At 45.2% G+C, this 14,748-nt stretch overlaps 1 protein-coding gene across 1 annotated transcript in view; it reads right to left on the minus strand.

Annotated features, from left to right (window-relative positions):
- The window catches only part of Mpzl1 (myelin protein zero like 1), a 41,540-nt gene that overhangs the window by 16,145 nt on the left and 10,647 nt on the right, over nt 1-14,748 (minus strand). The gene's annotated exons all lie outside the window — the stretch shown is intronic.

The raw sequence follows: 14,748 nt of genomic DNA on the forward strand, positions 1-14,748 counted from the left end.
GGGGCTGGAAAGATGGCTCAGCAGTTTAGAGGATTTGGTGCTGTTGTAGAGGACCTGGGCCCAATTCTCATACATATAAAACAAAATAAATAAATCTTAACAATAATTAACAGGCAAGAACAAACAGTAAACACAGTTTCATATTTACAGAAGCCTGCAGGCAAAGTGCAGACCTGCCACAAACTCCATCCCTTCCTCCAGTCTCCTCTGTTACTAACATCTGGCATCAGTGTGGTACATTTGTCTCAATTATAAACACACTGCTACATTACTGTTAACTAAGGTCCCTAGTTTACATTAGGGTTCATTCTTGTAAAGACTTTAAGTCCTACAGATTTAAACAATGAGTGTAACAACGTATAACCCTCATAAGGAGTCATATAATACTCCCCTCTCCTAAGCATCTCTGAGTGCCTCTGGCTAAGCAATGGCCTCATGCTCCTGGAACACTGGCTTTTTATTGTCTTTAGATTTTTGTCTCCGTCGTCACAACACTGTATAGCTGACGTCACACTGTAGACAACCTTTCAGAGGAACTCTCACTCAGCAACACTGTCTCAGGCTTCCTGATGTCTTTTAACAGCAGCAGGAAAGTAACCAATGCAATGAGAAACACTCCCACTGTCCCCAGATTAGCATTCAACCACTTGCCTTCTTGGGTAGCTGGGCGTGGTGGTGCAGACCCTTAATCCCAGCACTCAGGAGGCAGAGGCAGGCAGATCTCTAAATTTGAGGTCAGCCTGATCTACAAAGTGAGTTCCAGAACAGAAAACAAGGGAGGGGGAATTTCCTGGGATTCCCCTGGTGGACTGTTCTTATAACATGAATGTCTTACTTCTTTAAACAGTTTTTTACACTCATCTGACATACTGCAATTGCTGTCTCAAGCTTGACTCACATTTATATTTAAAGCAATATTTAAATTTAAACTAATCTCAGACATACTCATTACTACTTAACTGACACTCTTCCTATAAAGGACTCAAGGCAGGAAAATGTATAATATATTTAGTTTTTGAGTGGAAATCTCACCTCCCTTAAGATTTCCAGGGCTAGGAATATGGTAATCTAGACAAACCTACTGATCACACTGGGTTAGCTTTGCATTTGACCCTCCATGGCTGTTCAGTTAGTTTAAGCCCAGGAAATGCTAATTAAAATGTATCTACCATTTTGAGATTTTAAAATGGCTTTTCCCCCTCAAGATCTGTAATCAGAGGCTAGAGTGCAGGGTGATTAGAGGAGGCAGCCTCAGTAAGACGGTCTGCATTCAGAACAGAGGCACATTCACAGGCTAAATGTATTTGTCCTGAAACTATTAGCTTAAAGACACCCATCTGCAAAATAAGGTATTCTTATAAGAAACAGTTTGGAATAAATACCTGCTGTGTTCAAATACCCTCAGAATGAACAGGCCAGCACTGTCACGGGGACAACGGCCATTTTCTCCTCGAGGGTTTAACTGTGACTCCAGCCAAGGAGAATAAGGGCACCCCCTCATTCCTCCCAACCAGCTTGCAAATGTTTATTCTCAGAATATAATGGGCACTTTGGCTATTCTTTTAAATAAACTGATAGCCACACTGCATCAGGGAAATTTTTTTCTACTCAATGAGGGTGGATTATTATTATAGGGAACAATGGATTATTATTTGTGGTCCAGACCTCAAAATAAGCCTTTCTTTGAGACCAGAAGCAAACAAAAGGCGTTCCTTGCAGTCGTAGGCAGGCAGGAAAGCAGCCCTGGGGATGTGGGTTTCAGAACCCGTGACAAAGCACAAGACAAACCAGTTAACCAGCTCACTGCAGGAACGCTAGCTTGCTGCACTGGCTTATTCCATGAGGTCTTGACACATTTTTTTCTCCGATGGTGAGAACTCCAAGTCCCACTCTCTAAAGTTTCTCCAGGATTTTTGTTAAGGTGGAGCTTGCCTCTGGGCTCTTTCCTTGAACTGTTGCGTATGGAACCGGGGAACTAGGTAGGGCCACAGGCCTGAGATCCCAACACTGAGAGCCTGAAGCAGGGCGAGGAGAAGTCGAGGCCAGCCTGGCTTACACAGTCAGAGCCAGGGGGCAGAGTTTAAAGTCAAGAGTTCTGAGAAAAAGCCTAGTCAGATACATAAATAGGTTCTCAGCAGTACATAAGACGGGCCTGATTTAATGAATTTAAGCTGGTAATGTGAGTAAAGTCATTCTGAAACATCACTGGTTATTTTGAACACACAACCCTTAGAACCTATGAATTCTAAGCCCCGACACACCCAGTGTCCAGGGTCCATGCCTTTTTCTCAGGAGGAAGCCCAATTCAGATTCATATCCCCACTCCTCCAACCAAAACATTCTGGCTAAGGAATGAAATGACCTTCACATGGCTTAATCAACGGCTAAGTTCTGACTCCAATCAGACAGAGTTCATCCTCCCTCCTGGACGTCTTATGGTCTGGCTCTGGATTCTCTTATCTCACTGCCAGCTCCTTCCCCGCTCTCCTTGTCTCTAAATTAAAAGCTCCAGGACACTCTGACACTTAGCGGTTCTCTCTCTCTCTCTCTTAAAGATTTATTTATTATATGTAAGTACACTGTAGCTGTCTTTAGCTACAGTGGGTGTCAGATCTCATTACAGATGGTTGTGAGCCACCATGTGGCTTCTGGGATTTGAACTCAGGACCTTCAGAAGAGCAGTCAGTGCTCTTAACCACTGAGCCATCTCTCCAGCCCTTAGCGTTCCTCTTTGTGACCACTCAGAACCTCTAACTCTTGTACAGTAGGCTGGCTTTCCATTAACCTCTCTCACAGTCAGTGGGAGGCCAGATCCAGAGCTGCCCTGACTCCTTTTCCTTACACATCCCAAAGCTGTCTAAAAACCACCCTCTCCATACTTTAACATAGTTTAAATCTCGCTGGGATGCAGTGCTAGTCTTGGTCCACGCCAGCCCGTTCACACAAAGGACTTCAATAGCCTCCGAATTGGTATCTTTACTTCCATCCCTACCTACTCAACTGCAAGTGTTCCACAGAGAGGTCAGGAAGGTTCTATTTCAAAACATAAGTAAGATCTTATCACTCCTCTGCCTAAGCCTACGGGGGCTCCCTCCACGACCCAGAACCAGGCCACTGCACGTCACCTGAGGCCTTAACCCCCACCCCTCCAACCTCATCGAGCTGTGCAGCAGCGTCCACTCCTCTGAGGCTAGGGATGTATCTAAGTATGGAGGGCACCTCGAAGGACAAGCCCGGGAGTATCTCAGGAAGCCGGGATGCAGAGAGATAAGGGGAAGCATTGTGTCGGATGCTCTGCCTAGCTATCTCAGGAGAGAGCCTGGGGAAGAAATCCTTGCTTCAGCCGGGAGTCCATCCCGCTCTTACCAGCCACACTGCAACAGTTCCTCTTGCTTAAACTTGCATGTGTTTTCTTTCTTTTCTTCTTTTTTTTAAGCTAAAAATTCCTTTTTTTTTTAATTTTTAAAATTAAAAAAAATTTTTTACTCCTGGTACCACTATTACAATTTACAGGGCAATATACCTGAAGTAATGAAAAGAAAAGCTACAACAGGTATAAAAGACCTCAGCATGTACATCTAACTGACACTGCACTGCACTGATGAACGGCAGCACACTGCACACCATGCTGGGGCAGCCGGAACAAGAAGGGCTTCCTGTCTAAGCTGCAGCGACGTTTCTGGCTATGCACCAGTGTTCCTTCTGAGGCAGATTTTCACATTTCCTCTCAAGCACTGAGGATGAGATGACTGTCTCTGAGTAACCGAGAGCTTTCCTGACAACCCCTCCCTCTCTTCTGTAGCCATTTTCTGCTGTTAAACCTTCCTCTTCCATATCTACCACTTCTACCACAGATCAAAAGCTACCACCATGCAGACTATCTGAAGCATCCTCTAACATTGCCCTCATTCATGGATCCATATTTGATGCTGTTATCCACTCTAATTTCCAAAGTCACCACCACCATGGTTACCTCCACTGAAGTTTCCTCCTTCACCACCACATCCACCACCTCGGTCTCCATATCCTGGTCCACCACCACAGCCTCCTCTACTATTGTAACCATGACCACCACCACAGTTACCACCATCACCTTCAAATCCTTTATATCCACCACCACCACTTCTGTAACTACCTCTTTGGCCACCATCTCTGCCACCAAATCCTCCTCTTCCACCAAAGTTTCCACCAAGACCAAAATTGCCTCCAAGAGCCATAAGTTGCCATATCCTCTTCCCACTCTCTATGATCCAGCAGGCTGCATCTCTTCTTCACAGTTAGGCTCACTGGCAGACTCTCTGTGGTCAGCAGATGCACCTCTTGTTTAGAAATTGCCCTTTTCACATCACAGTTATGCTTATTGACAACAATTTATGGACTCTCTAGAAACTGCTCCTTGGTTCTACCACAACCATCAAGTTTTCATGGCCGGGCACACATTCCTACATCCACCTCTTCAACACAGGAGCAAGTCACAAAACCAAAGTTCCTGGAATGTTTTGTTGAAAGTCTCTCAGCTCCACACAACCTGTAACATTCCTCGTTCTCAGAATATTCTCTTAAACTATCATCTGTGGTTTCAGAGCTTAGGACACCAATAAACAGCTTCCTCAACTGCTCCCGCTCCTCTGGATCATGACTCCATTTTGAGACCTGACTCACCTCTTCCAACTTGAGTTCAATCTGCAAGTGGTTTCTATGCAACAGCAGCAACCAGCTTTTACCAAGCATACTGCAAGCATTAGTTTCTCTTGCTTAAACCTGCACATGGTTTCGATGCAATGGCAGAGTCTAGAATCCAATGTGCTTTTACACAAGCACACTGCAATTGTTGTTGCTGACCTTCCACACTGAGCGGGAATGGCGCCTTTGTTAAGAATGTTCTCCTGTGTGAACAAAGAGACGCTAGAAAGCAGGTGTCCCTCTAAGGTTACATTCCATGCAGCCCAAGCAAGGGGTGGGTTCCTTGGTTTCTTAAACAATTAGGAATGGCTTCCTTTGTCCTGCCTGGCCCCCCCACCCCCACCCTTTTAATTATTATAGTGGAAGTTCACAGTTAAATGATTGTGGATCCAGACAGCTCGTCTTCAGAGTCATAAAAGGGAGTTCTCAGGGTCTAATTACAATGTCTACACATGCAAACGTGAAGAGCACCAAGACATAGCAAGAACTGTGCTAAGCTACATTCCAAATCACGAAAGGCTGAGATCCCAATGTGAAAAAAATAACAAATAGATCTTTTCAGACCTAGAATTTATAATTATGGGATCATGGCAAAAAAAGTGGCTATTATCTTAGATGTCCACCAACTGATGAATGGGTAATGAAGTGAAACTATACACAATGGACTTTATTCCACTATAAAGAACCTGAAATTATGATGTGTAAGAAATGGGTAGAACTGGGAAACACATGAAATGAGGTAACCCAAGCTCAGAAAGTCAAACCACAGATTGTTTCTTATATGCAGATCCTCCTATCTTTTGATATGTTTTTTAAAGTTCATTTAAGTGTATACAGAACCATGGAGACTTAAAAGGGCTTGTGAGGGGGAAAAAGAGATTCTTTAATTTGGGAGGGGAAGGAGAGTCAGACAGATATGCTATAAAAACAGAAGGAGAAGGAGAGGAGGAGAGAGATGGGAGAGGAGAGGATGGTGGGGAAGGTCAACCAAAAATAATGATGTATTTAAAAAATGTGGAAATCTGATACTTCTCAAGAAAATGAGGAAATAAAAGTTGAAGCTAGATAACTCAGAGTCAAAGTGCTTGTTGCACAAGCCTGATAACTTAGTTCCATACCCAGAGTACCAAGTTGGCTTGGCCAATATGGTTCCTGCCCCTGGAAGAGAGCCAGCAGTGTGTGGGCCTCCATGAGTGTCAGTGGTGGCTGTGGGTACATGGCTTGTTTGTATAATGGTGTACATATTTTCACGTTCCTCCTTCAAGGAATTCCTCTCTGCCAAGCTTAATGACTCCATGATAATCAGAGACAGCATGAGTCCAGGAGGTGAGGGTGTTCTATGTCTCAGCTAAATGGTAGAACACTATGACCTTCAGGATAGCCCTCAAGGCTGTGGGAAAGAATGATGAAACCATGAGTTCAAAAATATATAATTTCTCAACTATGCAACATATAAGGATGCAATACAAATTATATGATGAGCTTCACAGACCTAAAGGCAGCTGAACTATGAGCTAGCTTGTCAGAAAGATACTAAGGAAGGAAATAAAGAGATTTAGGGAGTGGTGATCACACGGCAAGGTCCCATCCAGCAAAGTTTTTTTGTTTATACTTACAAAGGCAGGTAGATTCCTGAGACCAAGATTAGCCTGGGACAGAGGGAATTTAGGTCCAGGCCCAGGCATGGTAGGAATGATAATTTCAGAGTTGGGTCTCACCCAGCTATCTTATGGTCTGTGCTTGTGCTTGCTGACTCTGTCTAAGAGTCAAAGGGCTGGAGTTACAGGATGCTGATTCATCGGAACCTGGGGAATAACTGAATTGATACATAAATTAAAAATTGGGCTTTTGATCTGCAAGAGATGAGCTATCCTAAGAGTTTTTAGAATAGCAAGAGAAAGCTGTCTCGAGCAGAGTAGAACACAGCGAGCAATCTGGAAAGCTGTCGCTAGCAGAACACAGGTCGTCAGCTTAGAATTGTTTCGCCGCTCCCAGACACCCTTTCTCTTAGGAACCCCAAGCCAAGCTGAGGCTGGTCCTTGGCACAAAGCCCATAACAGACAGAGAGGACAGGTCCCTGACAGTTGTCCTCTGACCTGCACATGCAGGCCACAGCACGCACATACACATAAATGAAATGAACGTTAACAACATAAGAGTAAAAACAAAGTTGAGGGAAGCTGCAATGTGTGTTGGTTAGTTCACTGTGAACTCGGCACATATTACAGTCATCTAAGAAGAAGGAACCTCACGTGAGGCTAGGCCTTCCTCAAATTGGCCTATAGGCAAGCCTGTGGGGCATTTTATTGATTAATGATCAATGTGGGAGGGACCAACGCACTGTAGGCAGATGGTCCTAGAAGGCAAAAGAGAGGTAGCCGAATGGGAGCCTGGAGAGCAAGGCAGTGATCAGACTTCCTCTACGGCTTCTGTGTCTGTTCTTGCTGTGAGCCCCTAATCAGGCTTCCCTTCATGGTGGACTGTTTTGGTCATAGTATTTATTATAGCAAAAGGAAAAAAGATGGAGGAGGAGGAGGAAGAGAAGGAAGAGGCGGAAGAAGAGGAAGAGGAGGAGGAGGAGGAAGAGGAAAGACGGAAAGAAAGAAAACTAGGCCACAATGTATTAACTCTGAGCCTTAAAACACTTTAAAATGACTTTTCCTGGACCCTGATATAGCTGTCTCTTGTGAAACTTGGCCGGGGCCTAGCAAACACATAAGTGGATGCTCACAGTCAGCTATTGGATGGATCACAGGGCCCCCAATGGAGGAGTTAGAGAAAGTACCCAAGGAGCTAAAGGGGTTTGCAACCCTGTAGGTACAACAACATTATGAACTAACCAGTACCCCGGAGCTCTTGACTCTAGCTGCATATGTATCAAAAGATAGCCTAGTAGGCCATCACTGGAAAGAGAGGCCCATTGGACACGCAAACTTTATATGCCCCAGTACAGGGGAACGCCAGGGCCAAAAAGTGGGAATGGGTGGATAGGGGAGTGGGGGGGAGGGTATGGGGGACTTTTGGGATAGCATTGGAAATGTAATTGAGGAAAATACGTAATAAAAAAAATTTTTTTAAAATGACTTTTCCTGTTGACATCAGGGGAAAGATTATGGCCTACATATAAAACAAAAATTTAATGAATAAAAAAGAAACGCTTATCAAGTGTTTCCAACCATGAACTTACGTCCAAGGCTCACGTAAACAAACATCTGTGTAAACCCAGACACAGTAACAGCATCGGCACATTTTCCCCTTTGTTTAACAAGCAGCAGAAAACTTTGCTGAGTTATGCTGGGGCTCAAAGGTCAAGAAAACAAATAAACAACCCGGAAAGAACTCTTCAGTTACTGAGCCCTAGAGACTAGGGCTTCTAAAACGCACTGCCTTGCCAATTTATCTTTGAGCAGTGACTTTGCCGGTTATAAAGAGCATGGAGACTGCCTCAGACGGAAAGACACCTAGAGAATCCCTGACAGGCAAACACAGCACAGCAAGGTCCTTTCTACAAGAAGCAAACAATACCCACACTTGATGTGCTGATGGTTTAGATGGAAAGCCAGGACATTTTAGTAAAGATCAAAAGGAAAATACAAAGTATGAAAACAACAAAGAAACGAAGCTTTGTTTCTTGGGTCTGGCAGCTGCTCAGGCTGACTCTGACCCGGTCATCTATCTAGCCGAGTCTCCAGCACGAGTGCCACACCACCCAGCCTGAAGAAAGCAAATTGAGACCCGGTTAGACAAACACAGCTCGTCCAGGAGGTCATTTCCTGACATGGCCTGTTCCAATACTCTGAATTACGAACGTAACAGGAAGTGAGTGAGGCGGCCCAATGACCTTATTACTCCAAATAAACTCAAACTTGTAAAACCACTGGAAATATACTGGATAGCATAGTTGTGAGTAAACAAAACACCCCCACAGCCCAGGCAGACAACGATCCTGAAACAGCTTTTGGTTCTGTTACTGTTACAAAGGATCCTGTTAAGGTTTTCCTTGTCATTGAAAGAAGGCGGTTGCTTTAATCCACAGCCCCCAATCCCCACCCCCACCCCGCCACCCCCGGCAAGCACTTTGAAGTTGCCAGTATGGCTTCTCATGAAAGCGTATAAATCCATCTATTTAGGAACTGCTCTCTGGCCTATGCTTCATTGATTTTGTTGGAACATGGTGATGGGCTAATACAATTCTGTTAAGACAAGCCCTCATGTGACCTTTTAAAAGAAAAAAACAAAACACTAAACACAAGGTCATTCAGGATGAGGTTTCCGCTGGGCCAGGGACAGGTGCCTGGGCCCTTACTCTCTATTTACCCCATGAGCTGTGTTCTCTCTCTATCTCCACACCCCCCCCCCCCCAACATTTTATGTTTCAGAATAAAAACTGAGGGAGAGCCACGTGGTGGTGGAATGCTTTAATCTCAGCACTTCAGAGACTAATGCATGTGGATCTCTGAGTTCGAGGCCAGCCTGGTCTACAGCATGATTTTCAGGATACCCAGAGAAACCCTGTCTCAAAAATCAAACAACAAACAAACAAAGTGAGGGAAAGACATTAGTAAGAAGGGGAAAGACATCTTTTTTTCAGTCCCAGAATGTTGCAGGCAAAACATTCAGTAGTACCCACTGTGCCTGAACAATCTGACTGGCTAAGCAGAGCTTGGTCACCTTTGTCAGCGGCGACTGCGCAGGTGCAGAGCTGCTTGGCAGCGGTTGGTGGCCAGAGGCCACTGAGAGCTCAAATGGGCTCCTTTCTTCCATGCGTCAGGGTTGCTATTTTGGAACCCTCTTAGCTGAATAACACAAAGTCAGAGACGGCTACAGAAATATACTCCATTCAGTGAGCCTGAAATCCTCATCAAGTGAACTTTCCACTTGCCGGGAACACACTCCTTCCTCTGCACGCTGTCTGAGCCTCTGCTTCAGGCTTCGATCTCAAAATGACTTCCTTCCCCCACACTGGTGATCCCATGACATCCTGTCCTTCCCTGGGCACTTCTCCCATCGTGCTCTGTGGAAAGGACAGCCGGGCAGAGGGCAGAGGATGGGTTCTATGTTCACCATTACACTCTTTTGACCTGACAGACGCATGGTCCCTTCTCAATGTGTTCAGGTATTGTTTGATGCTGGGGGGGGGGGGGGGGGGCGGTACAAAATGATAGAACTAAGGAGAGAAAGAACAAAATATACAACGTTCTGACTGCTTCACAATAAAGGTTTCAAGATTTGAGTTGGAGAGATGGCTCAGCATAGCACTTAAGAGCACTGGCTGCTCTTGCAGAGGTCCTGAGTTCAATTCCCAGCAACCACATGGTGGCTCACAACCACTATAACAGGATCCAATGCCCTTTTCTAATATGTCAGCTACAGCATACTCATATAATAAACAAACAAACAAACAAACACGTCTTTAAAAAACAAAACCAAAATCATTTTTAAAAAAAATTCAAGATTTGCAGGGGTGGTGGTGCACACCTTTAACTCCAGCACCCAGGAGGCAGAGGCAGGTGGGTCTCGAAGTTTGAGGCCAGCCTGGTCTACAGAGTGAGTGAGTTCCAGGACAGCCAAGGTTAGAGAGAGAAACCCTGTCTTGAAAAACCAACCTAACAAAAAAATCCAAGTTTTAAAACAGCATCATGGTGGGGCGGGGGTGGAGGGTGTCTCTAGAGATTACTCGGGATAATATCTGTTGGCTGGCACTGTCTTGAAGGCAGCATCTACAGGTCTCCTCTGAAGGGAATTTATCTATCGGAATCTCAATGTAAGGGAAACATCCATGTACTTGTGGGAACAGGCAGGATTCTCCAGTCTCAGGGTCAACCCCTACCATCCACACCCATGTCCAGCTGGCCACGTCTCTAGCCTTAACTTTTTCTGGACCAACAAAGATTTTTCTGTTGCTGAAATGAGAAATATTCAAAAGGTCCTGAATCAGGCCAGTCACTGCACTGACTATAAGTCACTTAACTATAAGGCTTGGAATTGCTTCTCTGTCTCTCTCTGTGTGCACTGTTCATCTCTTTCCTGTGACTGAGTGCTTTTTTCCAATCAAGCACTCATTCTTACAAGTCTATGCAGGAAGCGACAGCCTTGTGCAGACAGACAAACATCCACAGTCCATCAGGGAAGCACCATTCCCTGCATCTGGACTCCTAGGGAGTCATGTGGGGATGTCCCACAGTGGGCCTTCACTAAAGACCAAGAACTCAATGCAACCACGCAGGCAATGCATAAGCCATTCCTGCCCCCCACCTGCCCTGTAGGACCAGCAGGTAGGATTCAAGCATGGCCTCAGATTTTGGCAAGAAGAAGAAAATACAGTCCTTTGGGTAAATCTGATCATTTTCCTGCCGAAAGGTTGTAACTTAATACCCCGTGTTGAAAGCCCTGAGGGCACTACCACTGCAGAGCTCACCATTCAGTATTTCGTCTTTCTCAAGTGCAGAAATGTATACAAAATTTCTCTTTTAGCAAAAGATCACTGTGTCTTAAAACTGTGTGAACTCTCAAATCTTAGAAGATTCACAGTACATCAGAAACCATGGGAAACAAATGTAGCCAGTACCATAAGACATCATTGTAATGAGGACTGGAAATGAGTCTGCGCTCAAGGTCGATGGCAAGAAGGTCATTCCTCAAAAAAACGTAAAGTAAAATGAATAAATAAATAAATAAGTAAATACAAGTTAGTGGTGCTCATTTAAACTACTGAAAAACTCTGAACTACTGTGTATGTGTTCACAGGGGTGGACCACTAGACACACTAGAAGTAAACACTACTATGAACTTAGAGTCTCTGGGTTACAATGATGTTGCGGTACAGGTTCAACAGGCTCCACAGCCTTCTCCCAAGCATCACTCTGGTGGAGGGTGATGCTGGTAACACAGGAGACTATGTACAGACGTGGGTGTGGATGGGGGAGGGTCTGAAATAGCTGCATCTTCCTCTTAATTTTGCTGCATAACCCAAACAACTCTAAAGTGCAAAGTCCTTTTAGAAAGCCTTGGGGCCAGAGAGGCCACCAGTGGTTAGGAGAGTTTGTACTCCTCCAGAGTACCTGACGTTGGTTCCAAGTACCCAAGTTAGACAGCTACCAAGCTCCTGTAACACCAGCTCCAGGGAGTCTAATGCCTTCTTCTGGCTTCCTCGGGCCTCTGCACACAAGCAGCATAAGCACACAGACACAGATACATAAGGTTGGTTTTTTAACGCAAAGTGTGCCAGGTGTGGTGGCACATGCTCTGATCCCAGAACTTGGGAGTTAGGGAGCATGGGATGGGTTCAAGGCCATCCTCATGCACTCAGCCAGTTCAGGGCCAAGCATGGCCACATGAAGCCCAGTCTTGAACAAACTAGGAAAAGAAAACAGTCAAACTACTCAGGAATGGGCCCTACCCTCTGGCCTCAGACACTGTGATTTAATTGTTATGAAGTGGACCCAGGCACTCAAACCTTCAAATGCCCTTAAGAGTCTAAGTCCAACCATTCTCTCTGGGACACCAAAGAGGAAGTCAGACCTTCACTAGTGATGTCCTTCCACAGGAAGACCTAGCCTGAGGCTGACAAGCTCTGCTCTGTGGATGACTGAGTAAGGTTCACTGGTAAAAGAAATGTTATGGACCTGAGATTTTAAAAAACGAAGGCAATGCTCTATTGTCTTCTTAGACACTGTTAAATGTACACACACAAAAAAACCAGTAACCAAATCTGAGTTAACCATGTCTCCAAAGTCCCTAGATACACATATAATACATACATATAACCTCGGAGAGTGGGCAAGCTGTCGTGACTTTAATGGTTAGAGATGTGCATCAGGAAGGAAGGAAACATGAAGCTAGTGTATATTTTATAGCACAGTGGCAGATTCTACTGAGGGCTTGAACCATAGCTCTGCTAGGTTCTGAGAAATGTAAGTGAGCTAACTGTGTGTGGAACCTAAGCCTGTTGCCAACTATCCCAGCATGGGGCGAACAAGCTAGCCGAGTGGCTCACACACGGGCAAGCCAGAGAAATGGTGGGCAGAAACATCTGTGTGCAGCTGGAAGCGGTGTGGATTGCTAATATTTTGGGGCAGATTCTCAATTAAATTTGATTTGAATGCAAATTTGTTCATGCCATTTTCTTATTTAAAACTTAATTTAAAAGTGCCATCTTTGGATAGGCAGTGATGGTACACACTTATAATCCCAACACTCAGGAGGCAGAGGCAGGTGGATCTCTGAGCTCGAGGCCAGCCTGGTCTACAGAGCGAGTTCCAGGACAGCCAGGGCCACACAGAGAAACCCTGTCTCAGAAAAACAAAAACAAGCAAAGAAAAAAAAGAGTGCCACCAACCCTCAGCATGACCTCACAGGCTTTTCCTTCCTTCCTTCCTTTTTTGGTTTTCAAGACAGGGCTTCTCTGTGTAGCCTTGCTGTCCTGGAACTCACTCTGTAGGCCAGGCTGGCCTTGAACTCAGAAACCCACCTGCCTCTGCCTCCCAAGTGTTGAGATTAAGGCGTGCGCCACCACTGCCTTGCCCAGCTTTGCTTTTTTTTTTTTTTTTTTGTCACAGGCTTTTCAAAACCAGGGTCCCCTTTCTGATTTCCATCTGAGGTGCCACACTGGAAGCCGGAAGTGCCATGTCTCACTGAGCCCACTTCCTTCCAAATCCGCAATAACATTTATCCCTTTGGTTATTTTTCTCTGGGCCCAGAACCAGGCCGGTCTCTGTGAAAGCCCCGCCTCCCGAGGTTCCATCCAAGGAGACTGGTGAGGCTGGCCCTGATTTGATGATCTCTGCCCTGCTACTCAGCATCTCTCTTCCTGCACCTCACTGCCGCAGTCCGCTGAGGCTGCACCTTCCGGAGAGAAACAAACTCTTTTGATTACTGGTCCGGCAGCTGGCTTGTGCTCCCCAACTGGATTCACAGTTTCTTTTTAAAAAATTCTTTTTAAAGATGTACTCTTTTGTTTAATGTTTTTGAGACAGGGTCTTACTGTGTAGCTCTACCTGGCCTAGGACTAGCTTTGTAGATCAGGCTGGCTTTGAATTCACAGAGATCTACTTGCCTCTCTGTCTCAAGAGTGCTGGGATTCAAGGCATGTGACACCAGGCCCAACTAAAGATTTATTTTTATGTATGTGTGTATCTGTATGTGTAGCATGTGTATCCCACACGTATGCAGGTACCCATGGAGGCCGGAAGAGGGTGATGGATTTCTGTGAGTCATCCAAAATGGGAGCCAAACTGGGGTCCTCTGGGAAAGCAGCCGGAGTTCTTAGGGGCTGAACCATCTTCCGAGCTCCCTGAACAGTGTCGTGACAGTCTTTATGTCCTGGTCCCCAGCACACCTCCAGATACAGTTGACAGGAATGAGAGAGACAGATACGGCAGTAATCTTGGCACTCAGGAGTTAGAGGCAGAAGAAGGCCTTCAAGTTGAAGGCCCGAATGGGCAATCCGGTGACGTCCAGACAACCCTAGGCGGCAGAGTCAGATAAACTAACAAAACAAAACCAACAACCCTCCCCCCTCAACACACACACAACTTATAATGGTGGTAGAACACTTGCGTAGCATGCACAAGACCCTAGATTTAACCCTTACTAGCACAAAGAAAGGAAACAAAACATAACAAACACACCAACAACTGCAAGAACAGACAGGCAACAGTGGTCTTTTAAGATTCCTCTACAATGATATTATGGCTAAAAAACCCACAGAAGTACTCATTTTAAAGTAAAATAAAGAAACCAATTTGCCCTTAAGTCAAGCACTCTGACTCCTACAAATATCTGGTGAATGTATCCAGGATCAATTTATCACAGCCAGAAAGAGTTCATGTGCAAATGCTCTTACACTGGACAGGAAGTCAAATATGAGAGGGATGGAACATCTGTGTCCCTCTTCCTGCTGTGGCCCAGCTTTATTAGAATAAAAAAGAATGTTGTCAATAAAACCGGTCAGATGCAGCTCGTGTTCGCTGCACAGCTCGCTGCACAGTTACACGCTGGTTTCTGCAGGGACATACTGATCAGACACCATACAAGGATGTGTGCTTTCTCATAAATCAAGTGTGC

The sequence above is a fragment of the Mus caroli genome, unplaced genomic scaffold (genome assembly GCF_978045245.1).
Source record: "Mus caroli unplaced genomic scaffold, Mus_caroli_1 scaffold_1, whole genome shotgun sequence".
Taxonomy (NCBI): Eukaryota; Metazoa; Chordata; class Mammalia; order Rodentia; family Muridae; genus Mus; species Mus caroli.